The 24,748-nt window shown below is 45.8% G+C and overlaps 1 long non-coding RNA gene across 11 annotated transcripts in view; it reads right to left on the reverse strand.

Moving 5' to 3' along the window:
- Positions 1-24,528, reverse strand: part of LOC109438844 (uncharacterized) — a 136,199-nt gene extending 111,671 nt beyond the window's left edge. Inside the window, exons 1-4 of one of the 11 annotated variants that reach the window (XR_012495642.2) lie at positions 24,391-24,528; positions 24,133-24,234; positions 23,959-24,005; positions 11,486-11,582 (exon numbers count right to left, since the gene is read on the reverse strand). This is a non-coding gene — a long non-coding RNA (uncharacterized LOC109438844). Of the gene's footprint in view, positions 1-7,072; positions 7,745-11,485; positions 11,583-13,745; positions 14,705-20,226; positions 20,649-22,323; positions 22,609-23,958; positions 24,235-24,390 lie in introns of those variants that run through there. The other 10 variants (XR_016019196.1, XR_012495637.2, XR_012495641.1 and 7 more) reach the window with 10 other exon arrangements.
- Between the last annotated feature and the right edge of the window lie 220 nt (positions 24,529-24,748).

Here is a 24,748-nt window from a genome sequence, read left to right on the forward strand (position 1 = left end):
AGAACGCAGGACATGGTGAGGCCAAAAAGGAACACCCACGGAGTCATAAGTAGGGGAGTCATACCACTATATTCTCTCTGGCAGCATCCGCCTCTCTGCAATCCGCTCCTGCTCGCTCAGCCACCATCTTCTTGCTAGCCCCCATTTTCTGCCAGCGTAGCCACAGCAGTTATATTAGTGGCCAATGGCTCACTGGTTACAGCTGATGGCCAACTAGCCATAGCTGACGGCCATACAATCACAGTTGATGGCCATTTACTACCTGAGCCAGCACCTGTCTATGTGACGCTGAGAGCCTGGAAACAGCACTCCTGGCTCTGTCCCCACACTCCACCCCTACAGGCTCTCACCTCACAATCTACGCAACAAGCGTCTTCCACGAGGGGCCATGTGTGAGGAGCCTGGAGGTGAATGCAATATCCTGGACACAGCTAGGCTCTCTGGGCACAGCCAGGGTTTCTCAGGGCACCACCAGTACTTCTGGGCACGGCCAGACTTCCTGGACCTCTTAGGGTACCACTAGTTTCCCCGGACACAGCCAGGGTTTCTCAGGGCACTGCCACTCTCTCTGGGAACAGCCCGACTTCCTGGGCACAACCAGGGCATCTCAGGGCTCAGCCAGACTTCCTGGACTCAGCCAGGGCTCTCAGGGCACCGCCACTCTCTCTGGGCCTCTCAAGGTACCCTGCTGGAACAACAGTGACTCACAGTCAAGGTGCTTACATATTCTCAATGGCGGCCAGTCAAGACACAAAAGCAAATATCCCCCAGTTCCACTACATGGTGGTATGTTCCCAAACAAACAGTCAAGCTGTCCATTAAATTAGGAATGGAAGGCAATTCCCCATAGTCCATAGTCATTCGCCAGGGCTGTCCTGGGGGTGAGGGATGACTTTGACCTCACCCACATCTCCCATGGAGGACTCAGCAAGTGTTTCCTCCTGGGACAAGTCCCGCATCCGGGCTTCCTGAGTAGGAACTTCCCGGCCCACAGGGCCACAACGACCTTTGCTTTCTCCAGCCTATGCTGGTTGGGGAACCATCTACATCTTTCCACCTCTCCACAGGGCTCCATTTCTCCAGCAGCTGCATGGCTTTTCCTGTGCTGGTGGGAGAACCGTCCATGTCCTCCCACCCCTCCACGGGGGTCCAGCTCTCCGGCAGTTGCTCCTCCTGGTCTTCCTGAGACTGAGTGTTCATACACACAAACTGCTCTACTGCCTTTCGGAGAGCCTTGGCCGGCACCATATCCTGCCGACTATGCCATTTGTCGTGCGGGGCGTCTGGCGGGGTCTCTGCTCCCGCTCTCCTCATAAGAACGCAGGATATGGTGAGGCCAAAAAGGAACACCCACAGAGCCATAAGTAGGGGAGTCATATCACTATATTCTCTCTGGCGGCATCTGCCTCTCTGCAATGCGCTCTTGCTAGCCCAGCCACCATCTTCTTGCTAGCCCCCATTTTTTTCTGCTAGCATAGCCACAGCAGTTATATTAGTGGCCAATGGTTACAGCTGACGGCCAACTAGCCACAGCTGATGGCCATGCAATCACAGTTGATGGCCATTTACTACCTGAGCCAGCACCTTTCTATGTGAGGCCGAGAGCCTGGAAACTGCTTTCTGGGGCTCTGTCCTCACAGAGACTGAATAGAGAAACTGGGAAGACAGGGAGCTCGGGAACTCTCCAGCCGGAGGGACCAGTGGCGCCATTGTTACATCCCCTCCACCTCGCTAGGGCTGTAGGAGCTCTACTGGGCTTTGGCCTTCCTGCAGGATCACCGCAGAGCAGTCACAGCCACAAGGCCTGGAGCCTTTCGGCTTCCAACAAAGGCAGCAGGAACATCAGCGCCACCACACACACCTGGCCTTCCTGCTGGAAGCTGCTCCAGCCTGCAGGTAGTATTCCGACCACCGGAAGTGCCTGCTCAGCTCCAGGGGCCAGAAATGCCTGCTCGTGAACAACGGGCCGGAAGTGCCTGTTCAGCCCAGACACTGGAAATGTTTGCTTGCATGCTAAGTCCCAAAGTATTTCCTAACTCTACCTTTCCACCCAATGCTAGAACCATCTCCCACACCAAGCTTGCTTTCTAGATGAGGCAGGTAGGTACTTCACAGCAGTTTTCTTGACATTTAGACTGGGTATTCCAGACTCTTATCAGCCTCACAACCAAGTCAGTCATTAATACGCATACTATGCCATTATTTAAATCAGGGAAATACATCCATTTCATAACTGATTCCAACGTTCATTACCAGAATAAAAAAATGTTCTTGAATTGAGTGCCACACTCAAGCACAGCAGATGTCTCTCTTCATCCCACAAAAGATATGTAGCAGCTAACTAGAAATACTAGCAATTAAAATAAGAAATCAGGACCAGGAGAACTCAGGATAGTGTCAGTACCAGAGGAAAAGGAAATTGCTTCTATGCAACTGTGATGGGATGGCCATCAGCTGTGGTTAGTTGGCGGTCAGCTGTAACCAGTGAGCCATTGGCCACTAATATAACTGCTGTGGCTACACTAGCAGAAGGAGAGAGAAGAATGGGGGCTAGCAAGAAGACGGCGGCTGGGTTGGCAAGGGGTGGAGTGTGGGGACAGAGCCCCAGAAAGTAGTTTACAGGCTCTCGGCCTCACGTGGAGGGGTGCTGGCTCAGGTAGTAGATGGCCGTCAGCTGTGGCTGATTGGCCGTCAGCTGTGGCCATTGAGCCATTGGCCACTAATATAACTGCTGCGGCTACGAAGGAGAGCTGAGGAGAGCTGAGGAGAGCGGAGGAGAGTCGTCGGTCGGTTGCAGAGAAAACGGACAGCAGGTCACACGTCCAGTGAACCCAGCCTCCAGTGAGACCGTAGTGGTATGACTCCCCTACCTATGGCTCCGTGGGTGTTCCTTTTTGGCCTCACCATATCCTGCGTTCTTGTATGGGGAGTGGGACCAGACCCCGCAGGGCTCTCCGCACAACAAATGGCACAGCGAGCAGGATCTCCTGCCTGACACAGCCTTCAGCCCCTATATTGATAGCAGTGGAGCTGTGAGTGAACACAGAGAACATAATCGCCAAGCAATTTTTCAGGAGAGAAAAACCAAACCGATTCCTCAAAGAGAATAAAGTTTCTCCCAGCATTCACTTTAACTGTGGGCTTCACAAAGCAACACAGAGAAATAGTAAACCATGTCCTTAACAGTATCACAATAGCAAATACATAGGTTCTGCAAAGTTGCTTCTTAGAGCATCCTCCATATGTCACTTGTATTATACCAAAGCCTAATTTAATGAATCTCATTGTGAGAAAGGCAAGGCAATGTCGTCCAAAAAGCGACTGCCTGAAAGTCATTACAATAAAGTTCAAACTTACCTTATCCTTTGCTCAGGCAAGATTTTTAAATAAGCCATTGCGATAACAAAAGAAAATTTCATTCTGTAACTTTGCTTCCAATAAATCCTTTTCCCTTCAAGGTAGCCCCTCACCCCTGGATGAACAGCCATCCAGAGTAAAACACACAGACAGACGGACTTGGTACCAGAGATAAATCTCAAACCAGATACAAGGTTTTCATGCACATTTCACTAGATTTTACAATAGGCCTTGGTGCTACAAGTCAGTATTTCCACTGGAAATAGTGGCTCTCGGCCAGGGCTTGGTGTGATATTTTTCCAGTAGTAACTAAGAACCAGCTATGTCTCTTTTCCAAGAATCTTTTTCTTCTGCAAGAAGAAAGAAAATGTTAGATATGTAAGAACTGGCCAATAGCTCAATTTGCCCTTATTCACAGTTCCTCACACACACTCCAGCATGTTAGAAGCTGGGAATTCAAAGCCCACCCTTGCTGAATGCGCAGAGGTTGTCTCAGTCTTTTGAAATATCTGAAGAGTTAGATACCTTGGCCACATCTATGTAATTATGTCCCAATATATCTAGAATAAGCAAACAAAAATTTAATCCTTCTAGAGATATTCTCAATGCAATGCAAAGCTGCTGGTTCATTCATTTAGCAAAAGCACACTAAGTGCTCAGTATGTGCAGGCTTTGTGCTATAGACCACAGACATCAACGTCAATGAGATGTCATCCCTCTCCCCTTGTTGCTTACAGCAGGTACGAGTGGTGAGACCCATAAAAGCAAGGAGAGTCAGCAGATCCTTACTACTGGTTTCTTGCGTTTTCAGTATACGTACCTAGTCTTACTGGTGGAAGGACAGGACCCAGTCAGTTTCACCATCTTCCATAGCAGACAGTGAGAAGAGCATCTGCTAGTTCTTCGTGAGCAATATTTCATAAACCAGTCATTTAAGCATGTCACAATTTTGGCACACCCATATGCTACTTGCCAGGCTCTAGTATTCAATAATTTTCCCTAACTCGACTAATGTTTAGTTTACGAGTAATTCAATGTACTTCAAAAGGCAATTTCCTACCATTATGAAAAACGGAAAACAGGATCAGCTCCCATAAATGGAGGGTAATTATAAAAATAAATACAATTCAAGCAAAGCTAAATAATGTTTCATTTAAAAATGAAAATTAAAAAATGAGTGCACATGACAATAAATCTGATCAATTTGCAAAAAAATACATATAAGAAAATAAACTGCTTCACATTCAGTGAAGGATGGACTAGTTTATAATTAGTAAGCCTGACTTTCATTTCATAATTAAAGCTAGTAGTCAAATTTCTATCACATTATTCACCTTCGTAGAATTTTTAAAATCCCATTTTATTTTCTTATCTATAGTGGATTCAAAAGGAAAATTGTTTTTTAATCCCCAGAATCTCTACCTTCCAGGGTGTGCTGGCTTCCCCTGGATGCCAGTCCTGGAGAGAGTACATTTAGCTCCTGGGGGTCCTGCTGGGCAGCCCCTGGGGAAGGGGCTCAGCCCAGACCAAAAAACAAACAAGCAAACAAAAAAATCCCAAATATCTGTGAGGAGGGGTGAAGGAAACAGGTCTGTGGAGACCAGTCAGGCTGTAACCCTGTGGCTGGTACTGGAGTTATGGCCCCCGGGCCTTCTAATAGGTCTCTGAGCAGAACCCACCTGGCATCCTGACTCCAAGCTGTCCTGTGTGACACTGTGTTCCAGTCCCTCACCTGCTGGAGGACTTTCAGGGGCTCTCTCGGCTGAATGGCCCCAAGGACCAATGCTGGACCTGAGACTGCGCCCCTGTGTAGCCCCCGCCCCCCCCATTCTGAAGGTGCTGTGGAGTCCCAGGGCTCTGAGAGCCACTCCCTTCCTACTTGCCTTCATGTCTTAGGGGAGAGACTGAGCCACAGGGGCTTCTGACCCCATCTCCAACAATGCTCCTGCCCGACCCTGAGGGCACTGTCTTCCGCTCCCTCCCCATTTGTTCAGACATCACTGTGCTACCCATTTTACACGTCCTCCCTCTTTCTGTAAACATCCCAGCCACCGCGACCGTCCCCTCCAACAAAACAAGGAAGCTTTCTGTGGCTCCCCTTCACTTGGCATTCAGTATAACCACTCGAGATGGTCATCTTTCTCAGTGTAAGTGGAGTGCCTTCCACAAGGGTCATCAGCAATGTAGGGCAGTGCCATGTTTGAATGTCTTTGCATTCTATACGAGGCCTCACACCAAGCAGGAATTTTAAATTATTATATGTGAATTGTTTCAGCCATAGGGCATCAAGCCACTCCAGTTCTGAGAGAGACCCACCCCACCTGCTCAGATATGGCAACTCACAGTGGCCCACAGGTGAGACTCCATGAACTCTGACTCCAGCAGGAGCTGAGGACAGAGGAAATGGAGCGCTTGTAGCTGAAACGCACTCACCTGGCCACTTCTAATGGAAACGCTGAGTGTCTCTGAGCTGGCAGCAAAACTGAAGGTGGAATTTTACAGCTGTGTTCAAGGAAAGGCTTTAGAGTGTGAACCCAGGTGGAAAGATCCCAAAACATCTGCCAAAAAGTCCCTGAACCACAGATACCAAATGCTGAGCTGCTCTAGTTCCAAACTCTATTGTCAGGGTCCCTTAAAGCAGACAGCCACCGTCCCCTGATGGATGGGAGTCACTCTGTGACCAGAACAGGCAGAGTGGGCTCTGCTGAGAGTGAGAGGAGGAGACCCCAGCACAGTGAGCATTCATGAAACTCAGCTAAGATGAGTTGGATGCTCATAGAGACAAAACCCACCTGAAGAAGCCATTTAATCACACCTTGGCCAACACTAGAGCGGCTGCCACAGTGTTTCATCAAACTCTGAATGTGCTCCCAAAAGGAAAAGTAAGTGACTTTGGAGGATGACGTGTTCTTTTATTTAAAAGCTGCACCATTTCAAATCCACTATCAAATCAAGTGGCTTCCAGTCATTTGACAGCCCTCGGCCTCGGCACGTCAGATTTGGCTTCCCTTACACCATTGATCTGCACCTGGACTGTCATCACCTTTTGGGTCCTGGGCCTTGGTCTTTGTGTCCTCTGCTCCCTCCAGAAAATTCAACTCATTTGCCCTTTACTGATCCATCTGTTCTGGAAATGTCCATTTGGCCAGAACTTTTGGGATCTGTTCACCTGGGTTCAGCTTTGGCGTAAGCCTGACCCAAACCTCCAAGTGTTAAGCCACCCCCTCTGAAGCCCTTTTCTTCCAGAAAACCTGTCTGATTGGAGCACTCGAGATTATTCCACCTTGGGGAACAGACATCTCAGAGTTCCTTCAGTGTTGAACTTCCTTCCCCAGCCACTCAGGCTTATGAACAGCAGGGTCCATGCCATTCCTCCCACAGAGCAGTCAGCCTGTCCCAGAGCCCATCCTTTCACGCTGTTCCAAAGTGTTCAGCATGACAACTAGTTAACGTGGAAAGAAGTCAGACTCAATCTTCTTGTTTTCTCTTCTCCCAGATCTTCTGGAGTCTTCTAGAGTCTTCTGTAGCTGTTTGGTTAACAGGAATGTTGCTGAGACAGAAAATGAGGTGACGGACAGGGGAAGGTGACATGAGCAGAGCAGACTTCTGTGCTTTGCAAAGCATTTCACACAGAGGCCCTGTAGCTGCACACCGCCTGCAGATTCCTGATGTTATGGTCATGGCACTGCCACCACCAGCCCAGCCTCACTGTCACAAGTACTGCTCCTCCCTCGTTCCCTCAGAGAAAACAAAAGAGCACAATGTCCCCTAAAACGCAAGTGTCCAGATGTGTAACTGCCTTGTGGGGCTGCCCTACCAATACTCTAGAAGTGATTAATGAGGACTTGTTGAGGGGGAGGGGAGTTGCCACCACCTCTTGAATCATCCTCCAGCATCCTGAACTACACAACACCATAAGATGCCCACCAAAGGGGGAGTGCTTCAGACCAGCTGTTATGTGTAAGGTAAAGCGCACTGGGTAGGTGCCCTAAACTGGAAGGTAGCTGCCTCATAGCAGGGGGACAAAGCCCTGTCCCCATTCCAAACGAAGAGTAAAAACCCTCTTGGCCTCTAGCTGGAATGGCGGCAGTAACTGAGGCAGATAACACATAATCCCCAGGCTGGATGGCGAACACCATGCCTCCTACTGTGGAGAAGTGGCTTCCTTGCTTTGGACAGTGTGCCTTTGTGGTAAGTTTGAATCAGTGGGGGGGCTAATGAAATGAATCAGGAAATGTAAACCTCATATTAAAAGCTACATTACCTTGATGTACCCTTTTATTAAAAGCAATCACCCTTCTCTAATTGTAGTCGTGTGCTTTCCATCTGTTCAGAGCGATAATATCTCTTCTCTTCTGGAAACCAAGGGATGACCTGGAGCAAGCACCTGAAAAGAGGACGTCCTCATGTCAGGACCTCCGACACAAGCTCTGGCTATCTCCTGGGCCCACTGTGTCTACTAAGTCACAGCTAACTTTTCATCCTCTTCTGTTAAATTCTCACATTACAACGTCATAGTCACTGTTTACAAAGCCTCTCAGCTCCCCTTTCCCAGGGACCTGACACGCCAGTCTTCACATAACCCAGTCTGAGCAGTGAGCAATAAAACAAGAAAACGCTGATCATCTGATGCTCGTGGGTAAGGACTTTCCAAAGCAGTGCAGGGATGGTGGCGCCACATGACTTCGTTGATGCCATCCCCAGAGGGAGCGAAGTTCTGCTTCAGCAAAGAAAAGGCTGAGGGTCAGAATTCTATGAGGCCATCTTTGAAATAGGTCTTGATTAAACTATGGAGGGACCTAGGGGTTTCCAACACATTAGTGAAGAGTTTCGTGTCAGTTACATCATCCCCAGTCTGCTCTGGGTATGGCTCTAGAGAGATACAATAGACTTGTCCATGCAGATTAGTAATAGACATTTTTAAATTCATATATTTACTTTCATGATAAACATTTCAAGTAAGGTGCTTATGAAGTTTACTTAAAAATATAGGTTTCTAAAATTTTAATGCGACTTCACAGTGTTTTGGACAATATGGTGGATTGCCCCATTTTCCACAAATTCTGTATGATGCTCAGAATTTGGTATCCACTAGTTCCTTCTTTCACTGTCTTAGTTTCTTCATCCACAATATGTAAGCCAGTGTCTTTCTCCCCTTTTTTTGAAGAATATTAGAAAGCATAGTGTTGTATACAACTTGTACTCTCAATTCCTTAAAGGAAGACACAGTAAACCTCCTATCCACCCATGATGGACCATGGCGATGACACAATGAAACGGGATGTCACACGGGGACATCCACCTACCCCCACCTGCACCCTCTGATGAAAGGCAGGGGCTTTTCTCCCTCTTGTGAGACACATGCTCAGCACAGGCAGCAGTACCCAGGTGCTGCATAGGAAACAATGGAACACAAGGAAATGGTTTTGTAGGGACTCTCTGAGACTTCATGGCCATAAGAAAGAATCAAGAGGACAAACACCATTATCAGGAAGCAGTAGTGTGCTTATGACAATTATCTAGCCAATTGAGAACTAACGAAAATCCCTAACTGATTCAACTCTGTGGAAAAATTTCTCTCACAGGTTTGGGATTCTGCCCTATTGAGTATAGTGCTGTCAATATTGAACTCACCTTTTAAAATAACTCTTGAAGGAAATATTACCTCTTATAATAACTTAGAGTTTTACAAATATAAATATTGAAAGTATCAGAAGTTACCTGAATTCTTACAATATATATTATGAATTTGTATATTTCTCACTGAGGAAAAAAATTGTAGTATGATTGATTAATGTACTATCATATAACATTTTATCACAACAGAAATGCTTGGAGGCGACAATGGCATCTGTTAATCAGGGCCCTTATTCCCATATGTGGGATAGATTGTAATTGCTGAAGGACTAAAACTTAGACTATTAAACAGCTTAGGTAACATAAGACAACCTCAGAGAGCCACAAGTGGCTCAGCTGATACAAGGAAGCACGTGTAAGAGCTCTGAATCTAACTCAATTTTACGAATATGGGTTGCACTTCTACAAAAATGAGCAAGGCCCTGGGGCAGAGATGTCACAATCCTTGAAGTGCAGAAGCTCACACCTGATGGGAATGTGGGTAAAACAGACAATCATGACACGGTGTGATCTGTGTTCTGAAAAGTGTGCAAGACTTGTGTGCAAGAGAAAACTGAGCTTGACTCAACCTGGGAACAGGCAGAAGGCAGAGTAGAAGGAAGGACATTTGAGTCACAATTTAATGAGTAAAAAATCACTAGGAAATTAAGAAAGAGGGAGGATCAGAATATCCCGGCAGAGGAAGTACAAGTATGGTGTGGCTCTTCCCCACCTCAGTGGCAGCCAGCACTGTTCCGACATGCACATTCTTGCTTCCTTATGACAGCCCTGGCAGGGGAGCACTAACACCACCACTTACGAGTGAGAACACCATGATTGAGCAAGTTCATGTAACTTACTGAGGGAAACAGCTAATAAGTAGCCAGAGCGTGATTATACTGAGGTCTGCCTCCTACCAAACGCTTGCCATGTGGTATTATGCAGTACAGGTCAGCAGTAGGAAAAATCTCTCTAAGTCCATGCTTGCTCATTAATTCTTATTTGTCAGAACTGGTGTACATACATAAATATAGATAAATAGAGTACATTATTATAGATAAGTAGATAGATAAATAATAGATACCTAGGTAGACAGATAGATGTAGAGTGATGATAAGTAGATTGGTAAGTAGACAGATTAGCTAGCTAGAGAGATGATAGATAAGATAGATCGATATGTGTAGATAGATAGACAGATAATAGATAGATATAGATTGATGGTAGTAGATAGATAGACGTAAATAGATGATATATAGGTAGATAGATGGATAGATGATAGATAGATAGATATTTTCCAAACAGCTTGTACCATTTCACAGTCCCACAAGCAATGTGTCAAGTTCTGGTTGATTCATATTTTTGTCAACTTCGATCTTTTCATTTTGACCACTTCTTGTGTGGGAAGTGGTATCTCATTGTGATTTAATTTGCATTTTCCTGATGTTGTGATACCGAGCACAATATTGTGTGCTTATTGATCATTCAGATATCTTTTTTACATAATATTTCTTTAAATCTTGCCTTTTTTACTTTATATATATAGTCTTACAATTTATGGATTTCTGCTTCCCCAGAACCATTTCAAAAATGCTTTCTGATAATAAATTGATTTATGAGGCATGATCAAAAAATACGGTGAATGTTTAAATTAAAAAATATTACAGTAAAAGACACATTGCCATTAATCTCCCTCAAAATACTCCCTTTCACTTCGAACACACTTATCCCACCGTTCTTGCCACTTTCTGAAGCAGTTCTGAAAGTTCTCTTTCAGGAGTATCTTTAGTTGTGCTATTGTGGCTGCCTTGATGTCCTGAATCAATTCAAAAATGTTTATCTTTCATGGTCATTTTGATTTGGGGGAAGAGCTGGAAGTAGCACAGTGCCAGATCTGGTGACTAAGGTAGATGAGGACACACTGTAATGTTTTTATTTGACAGAAAGCAATGTGTGACATGGAGTGCTATCATGATGGAGGATGAAGTAAAGACACTCATGAAAGAGGACTTCCAGAACTGCTTCAGAAAGCGGCAAGAACGATGGGATAAGTGTGTTCGAAGTGAGGGAGAGTACTTTGAGAGGGATAATGGCAATGTGTCTTTTACTGTAATAATTTTTGTAAATTTTTGTGAATTTAAACATTCACTGTCTCTTTTGATCACAGCTCATATGTTTATTACAGATTTTCTTTTTTAAAAAAAAGGAAAACACAAAAAATAAAAATTACTATAATGCAACATACTATTCTTAATTATTTTGGCCAATTTCCTTCCAATCTTTTTGACATATGCATGATTTGTGTGCGAGAGAATTATAGAGTAAGAAAGAAAAAGAGGTAGGCATGTGTGTGTGCATAGTAATTAGAATTATAGCCCAATGCCAAGAGTTAAGTCATCTGTATCATGTTCAGATTGTCCTAGAGATGTGAATACTAGGTTGAAAGAATGAAAAAGGAATTAGACAGAGGGGTGTGACAGTCCCTAGTCAAAGCAAACAAAATTAATCTACATACCTCAGTAAAGTATGTGGTAGGAAGGGTCGCTTGCAATTCAAACCGTCTTGTTTTTGTTTTCAACGAGTCATCCTTTGATGCAGATGAGCAGTACCACCTTGTAAAGAAACAAGTGAGTTCTCTGGATCATAAACAGCAAATACACCTCCAGCATTAAAGGACTCTTATGTCCCTTGGTGCTAAATTCTCCCTCACAAGCCTGAGTCTCAGTTGTCAGCATTTGTTGGCATTTGAATGGCTGTTTTGGAGTTAGGGTTTGCCCAATCTGATTCTTCATATACTAAGCTCTTGCCTCTGGCTGAGTGGTGGCTACTCTGCTATGGTTCTAGTGAGATATCCATCACTCAATATAGGCATCAGAGAGAAGTGGACTTGTGTGCTGGCCGCCTACTCTGTCAGGACAAATGGGTGGCACTGGCTTTGATGGTCCAATGTTGTGCATTTTCACATTTGTGAGGTTACGCAACACTGCAAGCCATGGACTTAAAAGGTAGACCTTTTTATACTAGTTTTAAAACATCCCACAATCTTTGACATTTTAAGAGAATGTGTCATTTCAGATATCTGGCTGGTATAAAGGTATTTGTTTTGAATCCTAAGGAATATTCTTTTCAGTTTACTAATTAGTGCATACTCAAAAGAATTGGGTGATCTTACCGAATAGTGTGAATTTTTGTAGGATTCAGCAGGCTGAAAAAATATCCTAATCAACTGGAGTGTAGGTAGGTGAGATTTGGAACATCCAGTCAGTATGACCTGCCTGGGGTTAGGGAAGAATTGAAGCAGGCACTGTCTCACTTAGCACATCAGTAATACCCACAATGTCATAGCCATAGGCGTTGCAAAGAGCACACACAGGAAGTGAGGTCTAGATGGCCTCCTCCCTCCTCACTTGCCCAGCGCCTCAGCAGCAATCATGGCAGAGGGACAGAAGGTGCTGAGGGTGAGCAGGAGGGTACAGGGCTGAAATAATGAGTGCGCGAGTAATTCCATCTATTTCTGGCCTTAGCTCTGATTCCTAATTTGCTTTGGAACTAGTTTACAGAGATGGACAGGACAGCATAGCCCATTAAGTGCAACTGGCCTTCGGGGACAATTAATTAATTACCAGGCATGAGCAATGTCTTTGCTCTGGTTCAAGCATGTCAGAGCTACTGCAATCTCAATTTTGAAGACAAACCAAATTTAGAGATGAGAAATACAAATACAAAAGTAGGCATACATGGATGGTAGTCACAGGGGCCCTTTCTCCATTGTCTTCAGCATAGTAAACACCACAGGTAAGAGAAACTTCACTGGAAAGCATTACAGAGAAATTGGTTTGAAGGGGGGAACATGACGCTGGACAGCTGTCCTTGAGCATCATGACAACACTTGGAGGATTTTACCTGAACAGGAGAAAATGATACAACTAAGAAAATGAATTCAAATGTGTCCATCCAAATAACATTATTGTCTGCATTATGGCTCTGACAGTGTGCAAGGAAATTGGGCAGAAATACAGAAGAAAACTTGAAATTAAAAATAAAGCTACCTATGACCCAGCAATTCCACTTCTGGGTATTGATCCGAAGAAATCCAAAACGCTAACTTGAAAAGATATATGTACCCCTAAGTTTACTGCAGGGCTATTCACAATGGCCAAGACATGGAAGCAGCCTAAGAGCCCATTAATAGACAATTGGATTAAGAAAAGGTGGTACATGTATAAATGGAATACAACTCAGCCATAAAAAAGAACGGCTCTTACCATTTGTGACAACATGGGTAGGTCTAGAGGGTACTATGCTGAGTGAAATAAGTCAGACAGAGAAAGACATATACCATGTGATCCACTTATATGTGGAATTTAGAGAACAGAATAAAACAAAAATAGAACAAAGAAAACAGAAATAGATTCATAGATGTAGAGAACAAACTGATGGTTGCTAGATAGGAGGGAGGTTGGGGGTTGGGTAAAAAAGTTGAAGGGATTAGTAAGTACAAATTGGTAGTCACAAAATAGTCATGGGGATGTAAAGTACACAATAGGTAATATAGTCAATAATATGGTAATAACTATGTATGGTGCCAGGTGGGTACTAGACTAATTGGGGGAGATCACTTCTTAAATTATATAAATGCCTAACCACTATGCTGTACAGCTGAAACTAATATAGAATAATATTTAATGTCAACTGTAATTGAAAAATTAAAAAGAAATATATTTATAGAAGAAATGTCCTCTACCCTCCAGGGAACAGACAGCATGACAGCCAAGTAACCTGTGATGATTTTTATTTTTATTTTTTTCAGCCTTTTAGAAATATACAAATCCATCACCTACAACAGGCATGAGGTAACTTTAACAGCAGATAATTAGCTTTTTTGCTGATATTAACTTGACTGTCTAGTAGGCATATCTGTGTATCCTAGTTGATTAAATGACTCTCAATATGTACCAACCTAACACATCACAAATCCTATCACTTCATCTCAGTCACTTTGGCATTCATGGGATATATAGTATCACAGGGTTTTACCTTTTTAAATAAGCTTTTGTGAGAGAGTAAAACTATAGAATGAAGACATAGAATAATTGCCATAAACGCTTCCCCCTCCGACACACACACACACAAATAACTATAAGGTATAAGTTCTGTACAAACTGAACCCCCTGACATGCTTGATTCATTACCTCCAAATGAAAAAAATATATATACTCTCAACTCTTTTAAGGGTAAAATTTCTATTTCTCCCGTATTTGTCTGTTTATACTGTCAACAACTGAAAAACTTTTCATGTGGTCATTGCTTGTGTCAGCAGCAGTCTGAAGTTCCCAACAGCAAAGAGCATTTCTCATCCATGTCACCAAATCGCAGGACACATAGAAGTATTTTCACCACTTGGCACAGGAAGGGGGGATTTAACTCATCAAGCACCTTCAGCAGCTCTGGGGTGCACCCTCCGTGCCTCTGACTCAGTCTTGGTTATTCTGGGTCCGGCAATGCAGTGTTGCAACTTGCATTCCAATAGCCAAAGCCAAAAGACAAAACGTGTGTCAGAACACAGCATCATCCAACTTTCATAGCATTCAAGTTGAATGCTATTTAAAAATTTAAATGTCAACCCAAAACTCCGCCCAGGAATTCTGATGCTGTATTTACATCTACTACAAAACAGTATGACCAGATCGCCGAACATCTGTCCAACACAAGAGGCTTGGGCTCCTTCATCAACCTATTCAGAAAGGGACAAAATTAAACATAATCTAGAAGCCCTTCCACACATCCCTGGCCCTTTAAACAAAGATTAAAAGAGAGATCCTATAAAAATGTTTTTGACATTTCCCATCTTTAAATATAAACACACTGATGTATATTTAATACCATAAAACAGATAAAAAGAGAGAAATATTTTTAAAGGATGGAATACTTTAGGATAAAGTAAACAAAACAAAAGAGCTGTCCAGGAAGTCAAAAGTTATTATCCCTGAGAAGAAACATGTTTTTTTCATTACAGAAACAGGCAGGTCCAAATGCATCAGACATGTGATGTCCAAGGCTGGGCGCGTACTCACCGCGCATTCACGTCCACATGAAGCACTCTCCCCATGGCAGGGAGAGCCAACTGCCCCCAGAGCAGAGAAGGACATCCTCCACAGGCGACAGGTGAACAGGGGGATGTCTTTCCTCCATGCCTTTCTCCTGCACTACTCAAGCACACACACACATGTACTCATACTCACATGCATGCACATGTATACACAGTGCACATACATGCAGAGGCACACTCACATGCACATGTGTGTGCACACTCACATGCATGCACATGCATACATGTGTGCATACATGTACATGCACATGCTCACACACATACGCACACCCAGAACTACTTGAGCTGGATCTTGTATGAGCAGAGTTGTGCCAATTGGACTTAAGTGGAAAGGATGTTCTACAAGGTGAGAGACAGGAAGACAAAAGAGCAAGCTGTGCTCAAAGAGAGAAGAATGAAAGTAGCCGAACACAAGGGCGTGTATAAGTGCAGTGATGGGAACCGGTGATGAAGGGTCCTGGATGTCTGCCTGAGAAATATGGACTTCATCTTCAGCACTTTAAGGAGTCTTCCATGGAAAGCTGGTAACTCATTCTGCATTCAGAATAATAGAGACTAGAGAAGAAAGGATAGATTCAAGAGGTATTTAAGAGATAACAGCCACAATTCTTGGGATGGAGAAACAGAGAAAGAATGAAAAATAACTGCAGTTATTTGGGTATTTGGTAACATCTTTAGGAAGATCTGGGGTTCGGGATGTGTCTCTAAGCCGTGGAGGACACATGGCCTCTGGGGAACGCATGTGGAGGTGCCTGGTGGAGAGCTGGACACAGGGGATGCCAAAGGCTCAGAATAGGGGCTCACTAGAAAACAGATGGAGGTCTAAAGTGGAAGCACACATCCGCACCCCGCAGCAGATGGAATGAGACTACAACAAGCCCTAGGTGGGGATAGTGGGGACTGTCAATGTTTAAGGAGCGATCTGAGATATAGAAAAGCATCAGGAATCATTATTCTCATTCTGGAATTCATAAAACAACTTGGCAATGAGGCTTACAAATATTTCCAATTACTTAAAAGCAGTGAAACTACTAAGTGCCGACCGTGTGCAAATCGCTGTCTTCAGTGTAATGACTGACGTGAAGACCAAAATAATTTGTTAGAAACACCATCAGCATCAAAAAAGCCTCTTGAACAGAGAAGGACACATGAATGCATACAAAAATGCAAGGTCATGAGCTAACTGAGGACACTGGGGTGAGGACGGAGGGAGGGCTGGGAAGACCCCACCTGTGACAACACGGGACTGTGTGTGAGCTGAATTTGGACTAGTCAGTGTCTCCTAAAGCACCTGGAATGCGAACGGGTGTTTCTGTGTGGAGCAGGGGTGGGCTTCTCAAAGCTGCCACGTGGTTGTTGTTGAAGCGTTCTACACAGACAACAGGGACACAGAGGATCAGAGAGAGGAAGGGCGCATGGACGTCTCTGGTCAGTGTGTCTCATGGTAGCCACACCGGGTACTTTACCCAGTCCTACAGCATGAGTGACAGGAAGACATTGCCACAGAATCGGCAATGTACAAGTAACATGTACTCCCGGACATGTTGGGAGCCTGCACTGCATCTCCTCGCAGCCTCTTCTTCCTCCCACATTGTCCTGAAGTCCTTTGAACTATCAAGTGCTGGGGGGGGGGGGGGGGGGAGGCCATGGGATATGACCATTAACAATATTTGTCGAGTGCTCTGTGCTAATTGAAGGTAGAGTCCCCAGAACCAGTACCCCCCTTACCAGAACCAGTACCCCCCTACCAGTATCCCCTCTCTTTTCCCTCCATTTTCTGTCTATATGTTTATACTCTGTCAAACATAAACTTAAAATTTTAAAATTTAGACTCAAAGTTTAGATCTAAAAATTATAACACACTTTAGAGCCCTTTATTTTCGAGACTTAATTTTCTTAGCAAAGAAAAATCATATTTACTTGAAAGAAACTCATAAGCTAAAAGCCATTCTCCATTCAAGAATCATAAGCTGTAATACACAGTTCATGTCCCTTACACACATGCTCAGCAAGAGCCTTTGGAGGTGCTGGGGCTGAAAATGTCAAGACATGGAATTCCTACTTTTTAATGATAACAATGCCATTTCTCACATTTTACGTATCATATATATAAACTATAAGACATACAATTTTATATATATTGCATATGCCATATATATATATATATATATATATACACACACACACACACACACACAATTTGTGTTAATTAGGTCTTCTGTGTCCATATAAGATTTTGTTGAATAACATCCATCCCAAAATGAACAGAGAAAATCGGTCTGTTAGGGTCAGGATGGAGAGAAAGGAAGCAAGGGCAACACAGAGTTCTGGCCTATGCCATATTGCTCTATTGGATGTTTGTGCTTGTCTTTATGGAACAGTGTGTACACATGGGAGGGGGGTCTTTGTTACAGAGAACAAACTCTCCCACCATGTTTGTAGTCATTGAATTTTGACTGACAGAGTTAATGCCATCCCTTGCCTGTCCAAATACCTAGAATGTAATTTTAAATACTTAATAGTAAAACTTTCCTGAATGCATTCTGAATGTATCTTTGGGTATTCAGAAAGCATTTTGGAATCTTGTAGCATTTCAAAGATATCACTATAAACAGCAATTATATTAGCAAGGAACAAAAAAAGGTCAGGTTCCTGGAGATTTGGGGTCAGTAGAATGGGGGTAACAAGAGTTTTCTGCAAATTTTTAAATTGCACTCATCCTGAGACCTCAAAATTCTTTCAAGACCATAATGTAAATTGTCTCTGCGTCACATCTAGGATGTCTTCTCATTTCATTCATAGCGAAAGAACAGCCTACAAATGTTCCTCTGGTCCCCTGTGCTTGTGAGTTGGGGCTTTCTATTTAAAATCCAAATGTCAGGGCACGGCCGGTTAGCTCAGTTGATTAGAGCGCGGGGCTCTTAACAACAAGGTTGCCAGTTCCATCCCCACATGGGCCACTGTAAGCTGCACCCTCCACAACTAGATTGAAACAACTACTTGGCTTGGAGCTGATGGGTCCTGGAAAAACACACTTAAAATAAATAAAAGTTTTAAAAAAAATCCGAATGCCAGATGGAGTGGACTGTCCAGCAGACAGGTGTGCAAAGGTGTCTCCAGCCAGTGTTGGGTGTCCCTTCCGGGTGCCAAAGCACACGTGGAAATCTAGGAGATTGGAGATCATGACCTTTTGGGAGGCTAGTTACTACTTTTAATTTGTGTCAACCAGACCATCCATGTTTATTGCTAATTACTGGTGCTTTGACTTATTATCTGATATATGCTAGGCTTGCCCTTTTTGAAAGTTTTGCATAAAAGAGGATTTTATTTAAATACATATGTTTCCATGTATGTCGCCTACTGCTGCCCAGCTCCACCCAAAACAGGCAGGGGGAGTCTCCCGCAAGGGGACTGGGGTTGCCTGTTACAGAATTACACACAGGGACAAGGATGTGACCCTCTCTGCTCCACTGCCCCCTGAATATAACAATTACACAAATTCTTTTGTGCAGGCTTGAGAATGTGCTATGTGCATTTCTCCGTGGGCCTAGAAAAGCAGCCTGCCTAGGGATGATAGAAATGCTATAATTATATCATTTCAAGTGATTTGAATGTAACATGGAGTTACTGTGTCCTCTTTGTAGTCCATAACCACTGTCTTAAAGAAAGTCTTAGACTTGTATCCTTTTCAAGATCTCTGGTTAGAGTTTCTTGTTTAAGAACAAAGGGAAGGTTGAACCGCTCATTAGAAACAAAGTTATAATTCAGTACCCCTGCATTTCCTCCAATGCGTTTGGCTCTAGCGACATATCAGGAGCAGACTGTCATCCCGGGATTCGATAAAACCATCATTTTGGCAAAACAAAAATTTGGCCTCAGGAAATCATGACTCATCCCTGTGATCCCTCCAGCTGTGCTTTGCACTGAGGGTAATAAATCATGCGTAAATAATAATCACCAAAATTAAATGTGTGCACGTTGGGTAACTCTTCGTCGTTGTTCCTCAGTAATAACAGTAATTTGGTCAAGTAAATCGTATTGGTATCGCCTGTTCCTCTGTCGCAGCTTTCAATTAGCAGCTCATGCATTCCATTGTCAATGACTCAACCATTCGCTTGATATTTCCTCCCTGATCATATTTTAAAAAGTTTGTCTCCCGTCAGTTCCCGGTGCCTTCTTCTCCTTTTTGTTTTTCTAGTCTACTTTTCTTATACGGCCAACATCCTATCAGGCTGTGCCACTAAGAACAGGCCCAGTTGGAGGTCAAACAGGGTGGCTGTCACTGCCTAGGAAGTAACAGTGTCTTTCTCATTCCCATGCTAGCAGCCTAGCTGAGCAATGTCGCCATCACTGCTCCCTTCCTAAGGGATGCACAGAGCTTACCCACGCGGGATTTACAACCTCTTACTCACGGTTATGGGGCCCCACTTTTGTTCAACCAGACAAAAACCAGACATAAGACTTGAGTGTAGAATGGGGAGGCGTCTTGGGAGAGGTGTTTTGACTCTAGAAGACCCCACAGAACTCCCCTTAGCTCTGCACAGCAGATGCACCCATTGGATTTTTCCACTCAAACTGCAAGTTCCCCTCAAACGGGTGAACTATTTGCCAGACTCTGCTCATGATGTTCTGATAAAAGCTATGTCCCCTTTGATCCCCAATTCACACAGTGGCCCTCACAGCACATGTCCCTGTACCCTCCAAGAATAACAAGGTGCACACATCTGCGCCCCAGCGACTTGCCTGATTTGCCTAAAGAACCAGAATGAAGGCTTCCGTTCCCTGGTGCAGAGTTTGGTCCCCAAGGTGGAGGTGCTTGGGAATAAGCCAAGGCACCATGTCACAACTACTCCTATAGGGCTGGACAACACATAGAAACCAGCGCTAGACTAAGTCTCTCGTTTGACAGGCTGTGCAGAGGGAAGGCTCGGTTCCACGGAGATGCCCTGGTTCCCAGCCCAGTTCTCTCCCAGTTGCCTCTGCCTCCCGCACAAAATGAGCCTCTGGGTGCAACTCAGGGCCACTACTTAGATTCCACGTCAGGACTGTGCCTTAGAAATCTAATGTGAGACACAAACACAAGCCACATGTGTAATTTCAAATTTTCTGGTAGCCACATTTAAAAAGTACAAAGAAGTGGATGATAGTAAGTCTAGCAATGTACTTTATGTCACCTAATATAGCCAAAGGTGGAAGCAATTTTAAACATTCTTGATGAGAGTCAAGAATTGCACTCTTCCATCCACACCTTCTCTTTGAAATGTGGTGTGCATCTCACACGCTGCTCCACATCTCGGCTTGGACCAGCACATTCTGTGCTCAGAACCACATGTGGTCCGTGGGCAACACCTCCCCTCCTGGGGCACGAGCACCTTGCTGGGTGATGCTCCGTTGTGGGCCCTACAACAGCAATGTCCCTGCTCGCCCAGGGGCAGGCCTTGGCCACACAGTCCGTTTCCAAGCCTAAGATGACATGATAGTGGTGATTCTGAACTTGCTCACAGCACTGAGTCCACTGTGGCTGGCAGCTTGCAATGTGAACGGGGTGAAGTGTCCCCAGAGGTCATCTCTGTAGGTTAAACGCAAGAGGCCAGGCACACCCTAACAGTCCCAGTGGGTTCATTACAGCTAAGGTACCCTAACCAAAATGAGAGCACTTTACCCCATACTGATGTGATGCACAGAGAGCCGTGATACCTGAAGGACTACTGCTGCTTTCTAATGTCTTGTAATTTTTACAGTAGAGAAATGCTGTTTTCAAATGACACAGTGGAATATGATAGCCCGGCACATGCTGGATGCAACTCATTATGTCACCATTTAACTACTGAAGTAATGCCTTATTGACGTAGTGAAACTGCCACCCACTAATAGTCAATATTATATTTCCTGCTTCAAGAAGGAAGCAAGATGACTAGAAGTGAGATACTTACAGTCTACTTTAGACGGATCATCTGAACACAAAACCTGAAATCCGTCCTATTGACAGGACTAGCCGCCTACACGTCCTGCGGCAGCGAGTGTATGGCCAGCAGGTTGCCTAACACTGCCCTGCAGAGGTGGGTGAGGGGATGGCATGGCAGGGGCTGGCGGGTCAGGGGTTGGCAGGGTTGCCCCTTGAGAGAGTGGAACTCTGGGAAGAGGCATGGGGAGGGTGGAACCAAGAGCCCCCAGAAAGGGTGACAGCTGGGAATTCAAAAGAAAAAGCAGGAGAGGAGATGAAGGACAGCAGGTCTGAACACTTGGGGGAAACCAGTCATTGAATGGTTTGCAGTGGGTCCCAGTATCCATGCCCCCAGGTAGGTGGGTGCATGTCCCACAGTCACGTGGGAAAGGCCTGGGAAGTGTGAGAGCCTCACAGAGAGGAGAGCCCTGGGGAGATGGCTCTGCTGCATCAGACGCCCACTGCCGGACAGTGACCGGGACCATTCTGAGCTCATCCGTCTTTTCTCTAAACAGTTGTTGGTGGTTGAGGCTAGAATTAGATCACTGGCAGAGTTTGTGCTATTTGCTTCAACTCTGTTAGCTCCTGGTGTCACTCACAGCAGCTGGAAGGCCCCATCAGAACAAAGGGTAGGAGACAAGGCGCTGCACGGATGAGTCGCGCTCAGTGCCCCAGGCTTTGGGGACACCGACAGCCAGGATGGCCAGGGGCAGGGGACGCCAGGCATGTAAAAGCACACACAGCCCCATGATGGTGGCGACCTCCATTGCACAGTGAAGCAGAAGAAACAGCATCTGAGCCCCAACATCTGCTCTCGTGTCCAGGGCCGCTCGGGCACCACCAGCGCGGTGCTTCCTCTTCATGTGCCCCCACCCACCAGCGTACGCCCTAAAGCAGGCAGCTGGCACTGTGCCTGAGCGGTGCATCCTGAGCAGACCTAACAACAGTGCTGCTGTGAGCCTTAGCTGCAGGCACACATGGCCCTCGAGACGCGGCTCCGCCTGCCTGCTCCTTATACCATGGGACGCCACCATCACCGCCACCACTGCCGTGTCCCGGGTATTGCCCAGGAGCAGGGGTTCCAGAGAGAAGCCAATGCAGACATCACTGGGGGAGGTTCCTGTCCAGTGTGGACTTGAGCCCACAGTGAGTCTTCGATGTGGAAGTGACAACAGGAAGGTTCAGCAGCACAGGGAAGTGGCTGAGAGCTGTCCCAGCCTCCCCGCTGCTCACCTGCGGCCCCAGTGGGAGCACCCAGGCACTTGGATCATATTAGAAAGCATTTTTTGAAACTGGAAACAACAGGAAAATGCATGTGTATTTTAAACAGCAATTCAATGAGTGCATAACTGTGAAAGGCACAGTGCGGCCGAGCGCTCAGGCCTTGGGACCCACGGACCTGCTCACAGCAGGAGCCAGAGGGCGCAGGTGGTGATCCGGGCTGCAGCAAGCGGCAGGAGCCCCCTGAACGGTGAGGGTCTTCATGCTGTCATGGTGTCTAGGCTGAGACAGGCCTCCCGCGCTCCAGGGAGGGTCCAAGCACGGGGACCAAGGACAGCCATGGTCTCAGACAGCACAGGGGCTGCTTGGGGGAAAGGGGATGTCCAATGACTGCTACACTGTGTGCTGCACCCCCTCTGTGAACTGGGTGACCTGGCCTAGCACCAGGGTGGGGGTGGGGCATGCTGAGGGTAACACAGGAAAGCACTCCAGCCCAAAGCTGTGTTTTCTCTGCACATGCTCCCCTCTCAGGGCACTCAGCTCCGGAAGCAGAGAACATAACACCCCAATGGCGTGGGCCTCCAGGCAGTGGGGCTCAGGGAACTGCTGGAGCCACTCTCCTCTTTGTGCCTCAGTAACATGTCAAAGTGCCTGACGGCGGGGGTCCTAGGGCAACTGTGAAACATGGAGCAAAGGAAGCGCCCCGCCCCACCTACCCACACACACCTACAGTGCCTGCTCCTGAGAAAGATGGATCCACCAGAGGGAGGATACAGATGGTGCAAAGACAGCACGGGAGGCAGAAGGCCACTCCCAACAGCCCTCTTGCCACCCTCCCTCCACTGAGCTCCATGACCTTCCACCCAGTCTCAGCTCCACAAGTATCCACCGTGGCAGCACTGCAGGATGCGCTGTCTGGGCCCTGCTGCTGGTCCTGAGTGTTTGTCTATGTGTGTCTGTGAGTGTTTGTGTGTGTGTGTCTGTGTGGATGTGTATCTGTGGAGCGTGACTGTGTGTGTCTGTGGAGCATGTGTGTCTGTGTCAGTGTGTGTGTGTGTGTGTGTGTGTCTGAGTGTGTGTTGGGGGTGGCAGGCTCAGCCTCTTACTCCCCCAGGTCTCCTGCAGCCCTGCTCAGGCCTGGGAAGAGCTGTTGAGGGAGTGAATGGACTGTGGACGTGCTGTTCAAGGGCACTTGGGAAACTGACCACAGTAAATCCATCTTCAGTTTTCCTTTGGAAAAATACAAGTGCTGCGAAGGTCCTGTCAAGTTTGTTCAGGTGATATCAGGAGCAGCACATGCGCGATACAGAAAACGTGGTGGACAGTCGGAGAAGGAGCAAGAGAGGGCGGCCTCCACACAGCCCCCTCCACAAGGCTATGAGCACTGGCTGGTGGATTTACTTCCAGGATCTTGAAACTTGAGCTAAACTAACACGTCCTTCATAGAACTAAGTGAATGGGTTTCAGTTGGGGACAGTGTTATGTAAGAAATGTTAACGTCCATTAAAAGAATAATAATGTAATATCCTGTGAACAGAACCACACTGAAAAATTAAGGAGCAGGTATTCTGTGCTTCCAAACTCCACTCCCACCACTCATGCAGCCCTCTTACTCAGCTCCACCACAAGTCGTCTCAAAGGCCTGCTCCACCTCCCACCCTCCCACCTGTCCCAACCTCTACCCCTCCACAAACCAGAGTCCCAGAGAACTCACCTGTTTTGTGGATCCAAATTTTATTCCGAGGAAGTGACAGGAAAAACCTGTTCATAGGAAATGGGCCTGATAGGTAAGATTTGACCTACTTAGTCTCCAACTGGGTATTGTCATGGAAACAGTGAGCCAAGCTTTCATCTAAAGAGCTGAAAATTAAGGAAATTCAGGCCTCACCTCTGGGTTTGGGGAGGAAGGGAGAGAAACACCACCACCCTGGCAGTCACGCCACTTGGACAACACAGCTCACATGCCCTTCGACTGAACATTCTCCTTTTCCTATTGGAGAGAAAAAGAAGGAGCAGGTCAGCACCGGGCCTGCTGTTTGCCCGAAGGAGAGTCTCCCTGACCCTCCGAGGGCAAAGACCAGACGGTCACCACCAGCTTCGGCTTCATGACAGCCAGGCCTGCACCCCCTCTTCCGGGTCCCCTCACCATGGAAGCCCTGACTTCAGCTGTGTGAACCTATGTTTTCTCTGCAGAGGCGACAGCAGCTTACTGGTGTCACTGGTCTCGGGGGCTCCCCGCCTCAGCACATGTGTCGCTCGCAGTGGAGCCGTTAGCAACTTTGCTGAACCATGGAGTTAATCATAAAGCTTAGAAAACAGTTACGAAACACTTTGTGTTTGCTTAAATTAAGTCTACTTTGGACTTGCCTGACAAATTTCATTAACCTATCCTTAAAAATCCTTTTTCTGAGAAGTGAAATTTGAATCGAACTGATAAGGAAATTTTGTTCAGAGTCTATACATCAGAGGCACATTTCCTGTCTCAAATTTTGTACTACATTGAA

This window comes from Rhinolophus sinicus, chromosome 16, assembly GCF_057876585.1.
Source record: "Rhinolophus sinicus isolate RSI-liver-muscle chromosome 16, RSI-T2T, whole genome shotgun sequence".
Classification (NCBI taxonomy): Eukaryota; Metazoa; Chordata; class Mammalia; order Chiroptera; family Rhinolophidae; genus Rhinolophus; species Rhinolophus sinicus.